The sequence below is a fragment of the Rhopalosiphum maidis genome, chromosome 3 (assembly GCF_003676215.2).
Source record: "Rhopalosiphum maidis isolate BTI-1 chromosome 3, ASM367621v3, whole genome shotgun sequence".
Lineage (NCBI taxonomy): Eukaryota > Metazoa > Arthropoda > Insecta > Hemiptera > Aphididae > Rhopalosiphum > Rhopalosiphum maidis.
Genome location: NC_040879.1, coordinates 37547584 through 37565111, shown reverse-complemented (window position 1 = coordinate 37565111; position 17528 = coordinate 37547584).

The following is a 17528-nucleotide window of genomic DNA, read 5'->3' as shown; positions in this document are numbered from 1 at the left end:
TACATATTATATATGTTTTACGCAACGTGAGTCAATGTCAATAACGAATACATATAATATATAAATAATTTATTTCTGTACAATATTTTTATTGCAATTAAATATTAATTATGTATGGATATTTTAAATAATGTAATATTAATAGTGATAATGTATATTTTAAAATTTTAGTTTTATCCCCATATTGAATAAAACAAATATAATTATAATCTGATATACAATTGTATATTATGTGTTCAGTGTCCACACAAGTCTTTTAGTGCAAGGTGATTTTTTGAAACAGATCGAGTGCACGGAGTATTCATATATAACAGTCAACAATCGTTTCCATTAAAACTTTCTAAAATAAAATGCATCAAGTTGATATTGTTGTGTCCATTATAAGATGTTCATAACCAAGGTTGTGAATTTAATGCATTTGTATGTTTTTTTTGCTATACCGTATAAAAAAATGGATTCCGCCAAAATTTGATTTGACTTATTATAGTTGAAATACCAAATCTTATTATGTATATTTTATGGGTTAGGGCATAAAAATACATGTTTTAACGATTTTTTTGTATAAATGCTTTTTTTTTGTACTATTCTATTTTTAATCGGATATTTTAACGTGAATTATTGACTATTGTACTCTTAAAGTCAAGAATAAATTAATTTACTGATATCAAGTCGTACATAACGGATGACAAAAATCGTTGATTGTACAATGCAATAACTACTTTAAAGGTATAATAAAATATATAATGTATATATAATATATAATATAGAAAAATATTCTATTCTAAGCATATCATTTTTAAAGATCTTGAATACGACGAATATCAAGACTAGTCAAGCCCAATAAGTTATATACTCGTGCAAGAATATCAATTTGTAATATTACTAATATTTAAACTAAAATTAATAAAAAATTAGAATACAAGTTAAATTGTAATAGTTTATTTGCATATTTTTGAAAAATGAGAGCATATTTTAAGAATTTTTAGAACATATTCTTAAGCATATATTGTCAGTTTTTAATGCATATATTATGCATGCATATTTAACAGTTTTTAGGTGCATTAAATTCACAACCTTGTTCATAACTTATAGTTGGCCTATGTGGAGTCATTTATAAACATTGTAGTAAGGTATTTATTCCGACCCGAATTTTTATGGTCTACCCGCTGTGGCCCAGATCTTTGTCAAAATATATATTTGTTGTATGTACGTGTATAATAGACACAATATTTGTACACTGTACCTATAATAATAATAATATCAACGACCCTATATTGGGGACAGTAAACGTTATTAAACTTTCGTTAAACTTGCATATGGCGTTGGTTCTTCATATGTAAACCGAAAACGATGAACTATATAGATCTTGTTAGGTCTTAACAGTGATTTCACCTTGTGACTTAACAGTTATATTTTTTTACAATTACTGAATAATAATGTTTATAATAATTTTATGGAGTGCATGGTCTTACATTCGTAGATATTTTTTTTTCTTCCGTGTAGGAACTTACATAAGCCCATTTTAAAAAGATTCCAACTAACATTCGGTTAAATATTCCCAATAATAATTTTCAATAATTTAAAATGTTTCCATTTTTTGTATTCTCTTTATTAATGGACCTATAAATATAATTTCGAACTTAAGGTGTGTGTCTAGAAATTCCTATTATAGACAATATAGTACATATATTGATATATTGTATATATTATAGTACGTATTTTTAATATTCTTGATTATTTTATAAGGTGTTGAAGATTTTCATACTTTGTTTTCCACTATCTCTCCCCCACAAACCACCGAAAACATGCAAAATAAAACCACACCCATCATATAAACTCTGAAAATTGTATAGAAAATTATTACAAAATCTTTCATAAGTTTAAAATGCATAACTTGAAGTGGGTTATTTCCACGTATATGTGAAATTACTTTTTCATATTGTTCATATTGATCTAGAACTAATAATTATTTAGTAGGTATATCGTTTTTGTATAGTATAATATTACACACGTGCGTGAACTGTTTACCCAAATGTTAATAAATAAATACCAAAATACTGCGACGTACCTATTCAAAATAATAATAATAATATATTTTTGCAAAGCAAAATTTATTCTTGTTTTTTAGTTATCTAAACAATAACGATGATTTCTTCTAAAATCTTAATTAGCTTAACTGTACTATTTATAATAAGCTGTGATGGTACAAACGGAGATGGTAACAACTAACAATCACTTTGTATTTAAATTAAAATATTAAATTGATTTTAATAGGAATTATACAAAAAATAATTTATATATTTCTTAATCAACTATGATTTTGGTTTGCTAAAATTTGATTAAAAACAAATAGTTAAACAAAACTATTAAGTATTAATAATATGTCAATTTAAATTTTAATTGATTTTTGATGCAATTATAAAATACAATACAATTTTTAAAAAAAATAATCATTAATCTACTCTTATAGAATAGGTATCTAATATATTTACATGTCAAAATACTCATTTAACAAAATACCTAATCTAACTGTTACACTGTCAAAAATTCGAGTTCTTAATGTTACAGTGGAACTGAATTGTAGTTATATTAAATTATTATTTAAATCTTGTTAGTTAACGTCATAAATATCTAAAATGTGTATTTACTCAAAATTTAATTTGAAAAAATAACTCACCTATATAAGTTCTTCTTCTAAGACTTGAGGCCATTAATTTTTTAATTACATTATAGTGGTTACATAATATGTCGAAATCTGCATAGCTCGTATAATGCGTTTAATAGTATATTACAGTTTAGAATTTAATTGTAATTAAATGGTTTTGATTTCAATATTTGCACACTATGACTCTTAATGACGAGCAGAAGGATTTGCTGATGCCGTAAAACAAAAATTACCCGATAGATATTAGCATTTGTAGTAATTGTAAGACTATTGGCCATTACACAATCATTAATTAATATGTGTAGAGTGTACCTATTTAAAAAAAACGTTTGCCATCTTTTTAATTGAATTAATTTCTTTTCAATATAATTTAATTTAATAAATTTAATTATTTTTTTTTTTTAGAAAGTTGCATAAGTAAGAGATGATTTTATTTTAAATTATATATTTAAATTGATTTACATAGTAGCATATGAATAGTTGTGTGAAAAACATTAACAATATTCAATTATATTACACTTTTTTTAAACAATGTTTAAGATTCTGAGCGAAGTTATCAATTTCTATTGATTTTATAATGAAGGGTATTTATTTTTATCATCATTGTTTCTGTTTGTCATTACCTCGGAATCAACAAAAATGCACCGATCAGCCTAGTGAATACCTTTACAACAAGAAAAACATTTTTGTTATTACCGTTGTATGGTAAGGTCTGTATGACTAAGTACGCGAATGTAATATTGGGTAACCAGTAGCAGTGTAGTTTCTTATTCCTTTGATTTTTAAACATCGAAATTCGTCCTCTTTGGTGACTTTGTTATCTATGTAGATATCCAATATAACGACGATAGCTTGATAGATGATCTTCCGCTAATATCATTGTATCAATTTGTGCCTTTTTTACTGCCTCTATGTTGGTTACTGAGAATGTTACTAGGTTTTTCCTGCTCTTTATTGTTGATTGGTTTTTACCTGGTTAACTCTGATTTTTTTCTAATTTTAGTCGTTCTTTGGATTGTATTCTATGTAATTAAACACATTTCTACTGTAGTTCAGGCGCGATGAGCGGGAAACAATACCGTATAATAGAATTTCATTCTGAGTCTAATTATGTTAGCTTCGACTTCCCCTCAGTTTTTGTTTCGTAATAGTTCTCGGCGATAAATCATCAGTAAATGTCCATTCATCAATATCTCTAATTTCAGGTAAGGCTTTTTGTATGATCACTCTGGCGTCCACTTCTGTTGCCTTGGTGATATTTTCTATAGCTGCTTCAATTGTTTTTTTTGTCCCTGCAAACTTTAACTACTTATCCTTCGTTTCTCACTTGTCGAATTTTTGTAATGTTGTTTTGATAGTCTTGATATGTATATATCTTATGGCTGAGCTATTCTACAAATTTATAAAACACAAAGAGCGTTACCATGACGCTATAAATCCCGGCTCTACTCACCACGATCTGGTCTCCCATTTCTACACCACCGTTTCAAGCTACACTAGAACGGCGGCGGCAGTGGTGTTTTCAATATGTGCACTAATGCCATTTGATTAATTAATCGGCTTTCTTGACAGGCGACGTAAAGTTGGTAGAGAAATCGTGGCTCCAAATTCTCATCGCTAAACCGTCTTTGAGTTATTTTTTATTTTTATACTTGAAATAAAAAACCTAGTATCTACTAAATCATATAGATAAAACCAATATTGGCAAATTAATCATTAGCCATAAGGAAAATATACTCGTATGGGGAATGTATCTGTATGTAATATAGATATTTGTTTTTTTTTTCGATTGATAATCAATTTTTTTTATCTATTTTTAATATAATGCGTTTGATTAGTTGCCATGATTGGATTTGGACCAGGATCTATTACTAGTGTAGTTGACCTTCTTCGCCTTAAACTTAGTACCTCAGTTTTTAACATGGATGCTATTCTCTTCTCCCTAATTTCGCTTGTTGGGCTCTTCGCCATATTTCTTTAGAGTAAAACCTATGCGTGTGGCCCGCGTATCTAGTTCCTGTTTGTTTCCAAGGTCAAAGACATTATTCGCTATCATACGCTATGTATGACGGTTTCCTTTAGTGATTAGCTCTTGGAAAAATGTCTGGTTAAATTACTGCAATTGTATTTGTTGTTCAAGTAATTTACCTATTTATTAATTTAATCGATGTTGCCGCATTTATGTCTTGTTTACTTCTTTAACGAGTAATTATGATTTTTTATGTATTTGTTGCTACTGCTGTTAATGGTGTATACTGATTCGGAGTTCCAGAATCTTTATACTGAAGGTCTTGGCCAGGGGTGTCATTTGCGGGGGATCCGGGTATGTGGTTGCACCCCTTACTTTTAAAATAGTTCCAATTGGTCTGAACCCTGATGAAATTATGCACGATTATTAATATGATTTAAATTAAATTGTATATTAAATGTTTTGATTTTTATATTGACATTTATTAATATCGGTATACTGTCAATCATAATTACAACTTTAAATTACACTGGTTATACATAAATATTCTGCTATACATATTTATTGTATTTTAGTTTTTAAATTGATTTTTAATATTTATGTTAATACATGGATTCGGTCCATGATGTATGGAAATAATTATAAATAGAATAATGTACCTATATATACGTAATACATCTATTTTTATATGGCCTGGTGAAATTTCAAAATGGCCTGCTTGATAATTCACACACCCGAAAAAAAACCCGAAATGTCGCCCCTGGTCTCGGCTAGCTTTAGAAAGTCCCTAAGGATTTCGCCAAGAGCTTTCGTCCAATTTTAGTCTGACATTAGTTGTCATATTTTCTGCACATCCTAATACCTTGAATTATCCTTGCGTCTTTCCAATAAAATTATTATATGTCGTCTCCGCTTGAATCCAACTACCGGAAATATTGATGGTGATCTCGGGTTGCAATCTGTCTGCACCTAAAGGATTATGGTAGTAGCATTAATATTTGGTAGAGTTTCGAAGGCCTGCCTTGACAGCCTAACATGCTCACGGCCGATCCACGACAAACTCGTCGAGGCCAAATTTAACCCAATTGTTACCCCCGAATTCACTATCTGTCACTACCTAACTCTGGGTTTTTGAGATAGCTCGTCCTACGCTTGAGCCTATCTATTGCATTTAAAACAGAACTAATCCAAAAATAAAATAAAAATCGTTTTCCTCTGTGGGCTCAAAATAATAAAAAAAAAGTATTAAATAAGAAAGCATTTTTCGACGTTTAGATAGACAATAGACAAAATAAAAATTTAAAAATTCATTATTCATAATTTTTTTCATAGTTTGAAAATTTCTTTGAAATTTGAATTATTATTAAGTTTAGATTAATTATAGAATTTCAAATTTTTTGTTCGGCTTTGGTTTGGTTTGGTTTTTTAAAGAGGTTCAATTTTTAAATTGTTTTAGCTCAACTCTACTTTTTAGCTTTACAAGAGTCGCGGTGGTCAAAAATAATAAAACACCGATTTAAAAAATGAACCTTTCGTTCAAAATTTGGCTTTCCCAACGGTATGATACAAAATTATACTTAATATAGATAGGGAGTGGGAGTCACGAAGTGATTAAGTATATTTTATATCTTTTTGGGGGGTCGCGAGACTAAAAAAGTTAAGATTCGCTGGATTAGACTCCAAGTTTTATAAATCATTTCTATAATTTCAATTTCTTAATATAATATTATTAATGTAATTTAATGTTAAATAGAGCAATTCAAGGAAATGGGATTTACTGGTTAGTAAATGTTGACAAAAAAATTTGCATTACAATACCCATAAAATACCTATATTTTACAATGTAATCCAAAACTTTAACAATATTTTTTTATATTTTAGATAAAATAGATAAAATTATTCAATAATAATAGTATCTAATTAACCGATAATTTTCACATATTAAAATAATCAACATGTTACATAACTACATAACATAACAAATTAAATGTGTTATTCATCATTTCTGCAGATAAATTTGGTTTTCTAAACTACATCATTATACATCAATTCTGTGAGTAATTTAAAGTTATAATAATTCATAAATAAAAGTCGTCATCTATTAAATAAGGTTTCTTTAATATTAATATAGATATAGTGTAATGTGTATCACGTAGTTATGAGAAATGAAATAACTTGTGTCTTAATCATTATTTTTTAATATATAATTAATACATTATCTACTACACAGTACACATGTAATATTTAAATTTTTATTATTTTGAGTAATATTAATTTAATCAGAAAAAAAAATTAAAAAAAAAACGATTAATACATATTACTTTATTTGTCAAATTTTCGGTTTTTTCTTTTGTAGATGAAATATTTTATAAAATAATTTTTTATAATTTAATACATCCTAAAATTAATCGTATGTGATTTTAATTACCTATCACTATCAGTATTTGTAGTTGCACATTCCATTTTTTTTAATATACTATGCATAAAGTATCCTCCGATTACCATGATATATGAATAAGTAATCTCTCTATTTTAAATACTATTACTCTTTGTAATACCACAATCATGCAGAATTCTTTGTACTTTTATTTATTTATTTATTAATATTATTATTTTTTTTTTTGTGAACATTTAACGTAATTTTTCGTTAATTAAAAATTCTTTATCAAATGCTCGCATACCCTTTTGTAGTACATATTGATATAAACCGATAAACATTATAATTATAGATATGTACATTTAACATAATATAAAGTTAGTGAATAATCATATATAATAAATATTATGTTATAAAACTAATTTTTTTTCATTTTTCGGCGATGTGTGTGGGCGGTCGTCATGAAAATTTCACTTTACTAGATCGTCTAGAGGATTTACAAAGTCGTCTAAATAGATATTTTCCTGAGGAAATAAATTATGTTTCAAGTAAGTTTTTATGTTTATATGATATAAATTTTCTGATTTACAATATGTTATCAACAAAAACAACGGAACTTTTAGTTATTATGCTGATGTGATCTAATAATTGGACTTATGAATATTGTGTACATCAGTCTGAATTCCTATTATTGTACGTGTTTATGACTTAATAGTTTGTGGATTCAAGTCATAAAAAAAAAAAAAAAAAAAAAATAGAACGAATTAAAAGGTGGTTAAAATCACAGCGATCATGCACAAAGTATATAAACATGGAGCGAATATACGCCACGCAGAAGCGCGCACAGACGAGATGATTGACGCCGCCACCAGCACTGCGGTCATAGGTTATGCACTAATATTACTTAGTGGCGATCAGATTCGGAGGAACGCGGGAGGGAGGGTATCAACTGTTCATGAACGCGTATAAATAAAAATGTTAGATAACGACCAACGGCAATATTCGATAGTTGATACAGTCGACATAGGTAAATATACGACAATATTATTGTACAATTCGCTGCTACAGAAAATAGGAATATTTAATGCTACTTTATTCATATCGGCCAAATAATTTATTTATTTTAATTTACTTTTATAAGATTTCTAAGTACCTCATTATACTTGATATTTTAATCAATATTTTAGAATATTTTGAGTAACAATCCAAGTTTTACTCAGTTAAAGTAACACTTAGTGTTGCATCTGTATTAAACAGCTAAAGAAGCTGATTGTTAAGCATTTTTTAATGCTATAGTGACTATAGTATAGTCAATTCAAAATAATGTACAATTTTATCAAATCGATTCATTTCATTCTGGCCACACTAATGTTGGAAATAATTTTCTATCGTTTAAAATTATAATATTTACCTATATTAAATTGATTATTTTTTATCAAAACATGTAAAACAATATTATTATTATTATTGTTTATATGTTAAATAATAAGTTTAATTTATCAATCTCATGAATACTTTTAAATTTTGTAGAGTCAAAATTATTAAACATAATATAATATTTATATTTACTTATACATTTCAATTATGTCATCAATGTTTTTTTATTGAAATTAATAATACTTTATAGAAGCATTGGTTACTGATTTTTTCAATGATAACCGAAGTTTAAAATGTCATGGTAAGTGTCAATATTATAATTTAATTTGTGTTATAATAAAACAAAGTTTGAAACTACATATTATTGAATCTAATAATAAACTATAATACTTTTTGTAAAAGGATTTTTCACCTTCCATATAAATAGCATCAGTTTGAACATTTTAGAAAAAATGATCTTAAATTTAACGTTTAACAGACATACGATATGTTATTGGAGATTTATTACATCTAAACCATTACTAGATAAATAGGTATATTTTGAAATACATGAATTAATTTTAAATTTTAAAAACGATTTTAAGAAGAATTGATACTATAAAGATAGGATAACAATTTAAAACTAAGAATTTTAAACATTAGATTAATAAAATAATATATACAAATTACCGGGGTGAAGGAAGTCGACCCGAATTCAACGAAAAAGTAAAATTATAGTATGCAGTTAAATTACAACAAATCTATACCTACTGAAACAATAATATTGAAAGTACTCAACTAATGAATCGTAAAAGTCTATACTATTGCTTATAATGTAACAAGTACAAAAGACAATCAAACTGAATACCATTATTATTTCTTGTTTGTAGAAAATCTATTGAGCCCAGTTAAGTTTTGTGATGATCACAGTGAGTAATAGTATGAACAATCAATAAATTAATTCAAATTTGATAAACCTAATATTTTCCAGTAAAATATTTTATATATATAGTATATTTGTGTGTGGCAACATATCTTAGAGTTATGTCAATAGATTTGAGTTATTTGGTAATAGCTTTCAACTAATCTGATTATTTTAAAAATGTAGTTATATTTAAAAAACAAAATGGCGGAAACTTAAAGCCTTCCACCATAAAATACATACCAAATATCATATTTTTGAAATAATTAGTTTTGTATGGATTCTCGCAGTGTAAAAAATTTGTCCGGACGTAAAATAGGTCCCCGTTCGGATATCCAGGTGGGAGCTACCCTGCAGAATACATGTGATAGGATCAAAACACAGATAATTGGAACGTGGAATGTACGAATAATGATGAAAACAGGAAAGCTGGAAAATAGAAAAATAGAAACGAAAAAACTAAATATAGACAATAGACATATTAGGGTTATGCGAAACCAGACTATGACAACCTTTGGTCGATTGATATCAGAGTTATGCATACAAATAGAACTAAAAAATAAGCTGGTACTGGGATTTCTATCAACAAGAAGTAAGGTGCGAGAATTACGAACGTAGTGAGCAATACACTTCGTGCCACGAGAGAGTGTGACTGGGCGGCGATTCCCGACAGGATTGCCTTCTGTCGGTATGTGTCGTTTGCCATTGTATCAATGTTGAAAGACGTTTTAAGAATATATAGAGTGGTTACTAGTGTAATATTACAAATAGTATCTTTATTTTATGCTAATTTTAATAATAAAAAAGTTGTATAAAAATAAATTTTACTTGTTAGGTAATTATTTTATAATAATAATTTCTATACTGATATATATAAAAGTTAGACGCGGTTATATTTATGGTATACTACTTTAACCACTGTATACACAAAGCTGACCCCACGTGGTAGGAGAAATTTGGCCTCGGACAGTCACAGCTAAATCATTTCGATGCGCGGGACGGTCGCACTCTCTTGTGGCATGGAGTATAGTAGCAGACTATGTTTTGTCAAAATAGAATCAATACCAAGCAGCCTTGTAATCATACAAGTTTATATGCCAACAACAAAAGCAGATTATAAAGAAGTTGAAGAAGTGTATGTAGGCATTGGTAAGCTAATGAAACATACTAAACCACACGATAATGTAATCATCATGGGAGATTTCAATGCTACAGTTGGTGAAGTCAGGGAGGGTGAGAAGTTGGTGACTTCGGCCAAGGCAAAAGAAATGAAAGAGAAGAACGATTAGTAGAATTCTGCAGGAAAAATGATATGGTTATAACAAACACCAGATTTCAAAACCCTATAAAAAGAATATATACATGGAAAATGCCAGGTGATATTACCCGTTACAAAATAGACTACCTATGTATTGGTAAAAAACCGTTTTAAAAATCAAGTTAAATTCTGTAAAGCATACCCGAGTGCTGATATTGTGAGAGCGATCACATCCTTGTAATGATGAAATGCGAACTCTGACATTCAAATCACAAAGACCAAAAATACAGCAAGACAAATTTAATGTCAGATTACTCAAGAGAACAGAGGTTGTAGAATAATATAGACATCATATGGATCACAAATACCAAAAAGGAAACGCTTCAGTAAATAAATCATGCGAAAACATAAAATTAGTAATTAAAAATGTAACGGATACTGGGTTGACAAAAAAGGAAAGAAAGATTCAAAAAAAGCATGGATTGACGAGGAAATAATAAATCTTATACATGAAAGACAAAATGCTTATGTTTAGTCACAATGAAAGTATTATCATAACATCATCATTGCGTTGTCAACGACGATAAGCCATTCCTAGGAAAATAAAAACTAGTTTCCATATAAATAGATGAAAATAAGATCCTAATATCTAATATAGGTGAATGGGACCTTTCGGAACTGCCGTTTCGGGGATAATGGCAAAATACAAGCTAAAGTGAAAATTAAGTATTTAAGGTTAAGTTAGTTTAATAAAATTATAGCCAAAATAAATGCATAACTTTATTTAGAAAAAAAAAAATGTCTAAAATATAATAATAATTAAATTAAATAAAATAGATAAAAAAAAAAAAAACACCAGATTGTGTAAAATAAATATAGTCAAATATGTTAAAATGAAAAATATTACAAAAATGTTACAATATTAGTCAATATTTTATTTTAATGCTATAGTATTAGATATTTCCCTGATAAATGTGAGTATATCATTTTTATCATATCTATGAACTAATTTAAAAACACGTTAGTCCGTGGCTCTACATTTTTTTTTACTTTTTCCGTGGACTATTACCCGTTACCAAATGTTCGTCGTACTGTGCAATCCGTTCATGTTTGTATTTTAAGTAATGAATTTATGAAAATCCAAATTGTAGATTTGTTTGCCATTAACTAATGTGATCGCCATAGAATACAGTCTTTCAAAGTTCGTGGAGCTTTATCAAACCGATTAATTATTCCCTAAAGAGTTGTCCCCAAAGGAGACATCTTACTCCAGTTTTATTCATTTACTTCAGTAACACTATTAGAAACTATCTTTAGAACTCTAAAATCCTGTTGTTTGGCAATGATATTACAATTTATCTTCGTATCTATTCTCTTTCTGACTACCTCCTGTTAGTATCTGATCTTGATTATTTTGTGAGTGGACACAACGTGTTAATCTAAACATCAACCTTAATAAAATTAATTTTATAAATGCTAATAGCTTACGCGTGTGCCACTAATCCACCCGTTATCTCTTAATGGCTCTTTATATTCTTATTCTTCAAAAAACTATTAAGACTGTAGTACTGAACAGTGCGCTCTACATTGTCTTATTTTTTAACTTCCTATATAGTTATCCGTTTTTTGTGATTTTTATTCCATTATAACAATAAAAATGCGCATGCAGACTGGTCGCAGACATGTTCTGTTGTCGAGTCAGTCTGGCCAAAATCTTTTCTCTTGTGTCAGTATTGTTCGACATTTAAAGGTATAGTTTTATTAATAGTACTATAGCTTCTATAGTAATTTCCAAGGTCTTAGAAACAAGTTATCATGTAGGAATTTCTTCAGAAGAGTCGACGAATCGTCTTCGCTGAGGCCGTCACTGCACCGCCCAGCAACCTACTTTTTTGTTCATTGCCAGCAAACCCGGGATCTCCCGCCAGCAATTCGGACGGTTGAGTTGTGTAGGAAGCCACCTTTGTCGTCGAGAATTACCATTATCCATCTTAGTCATCTCCGGACTTCCTTAGTGCATAGTATAGTAAACAAGATTATTTTTCCCTGTTGTTGTGCTCTCTATGCTCACTGCACCAAACCAACTCCGACCATAAAGAAACTCCTCCGATAATTAAATTGTATCATCCTTAGTCCCTTATATAAATTTGCATTCCTTATTAATTATTCCATCAATTAAAACGTTCCCCAACTAGTGTCCTCACTGTCTAATAAGTTTTCTGTTGTGTCCCATCAGTTAAGTGTAGTTTATGAGTTTCCTCCCCCAACAATTTCTAGGCGTTTTTCTTTTATATTTTCTAAAGTCAATATTGTTAGTTCTGACTAACTGATTGGTTTTTCCACTGTTTTGGTGCGTTTGCACGCGGTATCAGTTTTATTATATTTTTAACAACTTAATATACTGTATTGAGATGTGATCGTAATAGCTATAAAAGTAATTTTTCTACAGGCAGTGGTGTTCTCATTACTATCCATAATGATATTGTTCGTGATTAATAACCTACCACAATCAATAAAATTGATAATTTATTTATCAAATTCCATGTTAAAAATATCACCCTTATAATAACGTGCACCGTTTGTATTCCTAATTTTAACACAATATATATTTATGATTCCACTAAGTCAGCTATCTTAGCCTATTATCTCTTTCAATTTTAGTTGTGTATTACAATTTGTGGTGACTCTGATTTATATGTTTTCAATATTTTTTTCAAATCAAATGGGATCTTGAATCACTTGGAGTATTCTTGATCTGGTGATTTCTAACAACTCAAGTGTTTTGTTAGTAAGATTAGAGACACAGATTTACAGTTTCGTGTGACCCGTAATACGTTATTACCTACCCTGTCTTTGTAAATAAATGTTCCATTAACTGGGAACTTCCACTTCTTTACAAATATTGTGGATGTACCACCAGACTCCTACGTAAGGCGGTTGGCCTAGGATGGCATGTTAATAAAACCCAGAGTATATAATGAACAATCGTACAAGGAGCGGGTGACCAATATTATAATGGATAAACCAATTTAGTTTATATGCACCTTCGTGCTACGAGTATATATATTATAATACTCGTATAAAATACATACACAATATGACTAATAATAATAACAATAAATACAGGCGCCCAAACAAGAGAAACAGTAAAATATAATAATTGACAATTTGGCAAGAAACAATAATATTGAACGTGATTGATATCACAGGTATCACGGATAGTATACAAACCGACGGCTGAGTCCCTCGCAGTGTGACCACTAAACTGGCTGCGCGTAATTATTGGATCTGATATCACTCTATTTTAGGTGACAGGTCATTGACACACAAATTTGTGTGATATATTTTTTTTACGTACTTCGTGGATTTGTAATTTGACAAGGGACGAAACGAAAGGTAATTATGACGTCCCGCACAACGACACAATAACAGTAGCGTAAACGACGTAACGACCTGGTAATTAATTAATACGTGGTACCAAACATCAACGACTCACACGGCCAAAAACGAGTAAATTGGCCCACGCACCACGCACAACAGCGGCGATATCCCGCACGACAAGATATCGAATAGTAATTAAAAGGTCTGCAAATACTTTCAATAAAAAAATACGTCAACGACGCCAAAAAATGGTACAAAATGGCCCATAACGAAAAAACACGCACACGCGACAAAGGCGACGTCTCGTACGACGGTCGCGTAAGAACAGATAGTATATTGCGCGTAGGTGGATATCCACGGTTGTCGTACAATCAATAGAGGAGGGGACGACGGACGAGCTTGTCGAGCTTATTGCATACAAAGGTCGTCGAACTTGGTCTCAAAATATAAACGATAATCATATTATATCTTGAACAGTGGATATATTAATTTCCATCATGCATGCTATCTTGAAATTTGTTCTTTTCTTATGATCTTCAACTGCTTAGCAACTATAGCTTTAAAATACTTATTTTTGTCAAATTATCCATATTGTCGAACATCCGAATCCTTAAATATTTAGCCGTAGTAAACAATCGATATTTTGTGTATTAAGATCATTTATTTACTTGGCACTTAAACCTTTTAGTACAAACATATTTTTATTGAACATTTTATAAATTAATGAGGGTACTTCATATGTAATGAAAATAAAAATAAAATAATTTTTAAATTATAATACATATACATTAATATAGTTTATACATTCACAGATATAGGTGGTAAGTTCACAATATATTATTATTATTATTATACTTAAATAATATTCTATATTTATTATATTATGCTATGTTTATATTTTTTAATCTACTTTTAAGAATCAATTAAAGTTTTTGGACACGAAACTTACTTTGACATTATCGTTATCAACAAATAGCTCCTCATAATTTTAAGTTATATCTATTTATACGATATTACTTGATATAAGTAATATAATAACATAATATTAGATAACATTATCCCACAAATTTTATAAATTATCTAGATTAAATTTTCACAAGTTTTTTTTTTAACCTCAACATTTCCAATCATACTTCAATACTCTAGACTTCTGAATTTATTGTTTTGAATATCACTAAATGTAATGACTGCTATTAAACACTTATATAGTCTATTATAAACTTAAATTTTTGATTTGTAGAAATATACATCACATATATCAGAGAATCACGTCAAATTCTTCACTAGTATTATGGTCCAAGGCACGAATATAATAACGAAAGCGATAAGTGATTACTAGATATTAAATTCGACATTTTACTTTTTGCTTTACCACAAACTAAATCACACTGAGCTACATTTCAATCTGCAGTTGGACGAATTGAGTCAAAGTTACACCTAACAAACTTTCTGTTTACAGATTCTAGCGTAGTAACTCATAAATCCAGGAGTTAAACATCCAACTGGTGGAAAGTTATTATAACCGTTCGGCCATTACGAATCTGATGGTTTTCCATAATTATATATTGGAGGTCATTGAGGAACTCAGGCTGATATAATTTTTACGGATTTCTTTGAAGCATATTTTGATCAATTTAATCTTAAAATCCTTATTGTGATTCTTTATAAAGCTAGATTTTGGCAGCTCATTCTATCTCAGTTCAAATTTTATTTATCTGTTAGAATCAAATGTGTTGAATTCTTAGAATATAAATCAAAAAGAATTTAAGCTTTCTTGTAATTTCTATTGGGCTTGGAGCCCGTTGATAAATAATTAAATATCTTAAATTACAAAAATAATAATAATATTCAGCTATTGTAAGGTTGCATTAAATACATTTCTAAAATATTTATTTAATTTACATTTATTGTTTGTTGCTTTTAGATTGTACAGGTAGCATTATCGATGTTTCATTAAATATATTTTATCAATACATTAATTATATACATAATATGTTTACTATAAAAAAGGAACGATGATTTTTTCAAAATTATTTTTTGTTTATGATATAATATCATACACCGATTTTTTTTAATGTTTAATTACAAAGTATATATTTTTTTTTAAACAGCGGAAATAGTTGAATCATATAAAAGCAAGTTTATTATTATTTATTACATAGGATAAGAGTTTTTATACCATTATAATATCTTATTTAACTCAACAAAGTAGCTTTAACCAGGAACAGATTACTTTAGCCCCAGATAGTTTTCAATTATTATAAATAATTTTCTGACATATGCCATTAGCATTATTGTTACTGTGTCATTGTCATTCTGTGCATATACACTAGCGTATATAAAATCAGGAGTTTTTAAATTTTTAGACGCATTTAGGTAATATTTAGTATACCAACAAAAATAATCAAAATTATATTAGTGCTTAATGTTTTGAGGAATAAAAATATTCATATTTTAAACAACAGATTTTTATAATTGTGATTTTCATATTTATTGGAAAATCTTATTAAGTAAAACTTGAAAATATTTAATTTCAAATAAAAAAAATAACTTGGTTTAGAAAGTGCTACTTATTAAAGTTATAAATCAGCATTATTATATTATTTTTAAATATTTTAAAATTTCAATTTAAAATGATTTACATTGTCTTATTTATATTAACTGCAGATTAAACAAACAAAAGAAAAAAAATAAGCAACATATTACAAATTTCTTATTGAATTAATTTTAATGTTTGAAGAAAATTTCCTATCTTTTAGTCAAAATCGATAGGTTCGGTTATATCTAATTGTCTTAGGATGCTCAAACAATTAATAGCAACCAAATATTGTATAGAAGATCAACACAAATTAAATCAATAATTGATTTTCATTTAAAGTATTACTTTTAAAAATATAATAATTCCATATTTTGTTGAATGACTGTTATTTTGTATTTTTTTTTTTTATGTAGATTCCATTATGAATTATTTTCAAAAAAATTTTCATGTATTAATATTGCTCTGATTTAAATTAATTTAATTTAGGTTTTTTTTTAGTATTTCATGTTTTTAACGCACGTTTCATTCACTACAAGCTTGAAAATTATCTTCCAATTGTTTCTAGAATTATAATAATATCTTATAGAAAAATATTTCTAAATATTTGGAAAAGCGTTTTTATGTATCATATTATCCCCAATCATAATTTGTTTAATAATAATAACTGAAGTAACACTGTACTTTTAAAGTATTATTATTTTATATCTATGAAAAAATTAATGATTTGGAGTATTAAAAAAAAAATTTTGAGTTGGGGGATGCTGAAGATACCCTAACTATTCACTAAATCCATTAACCTCATCACTGAATGAACAATAAAATATTATTAAATAATAATCAAAATTTATAATTTACATTTTTTATAGAATATTATTATTATAAACTAAAATTAAAATTAAAATGTATTGAACTAAAATATAAAGTGTACCAATTACATAATGTTATTATTATATATTTATTAGGTCATAATCCATTCAATAATATTGTCAAATCATTAGATATACGTATGCAATTTATTATATATTATATCTAACTTGAATCAATATATAAATATATTACAC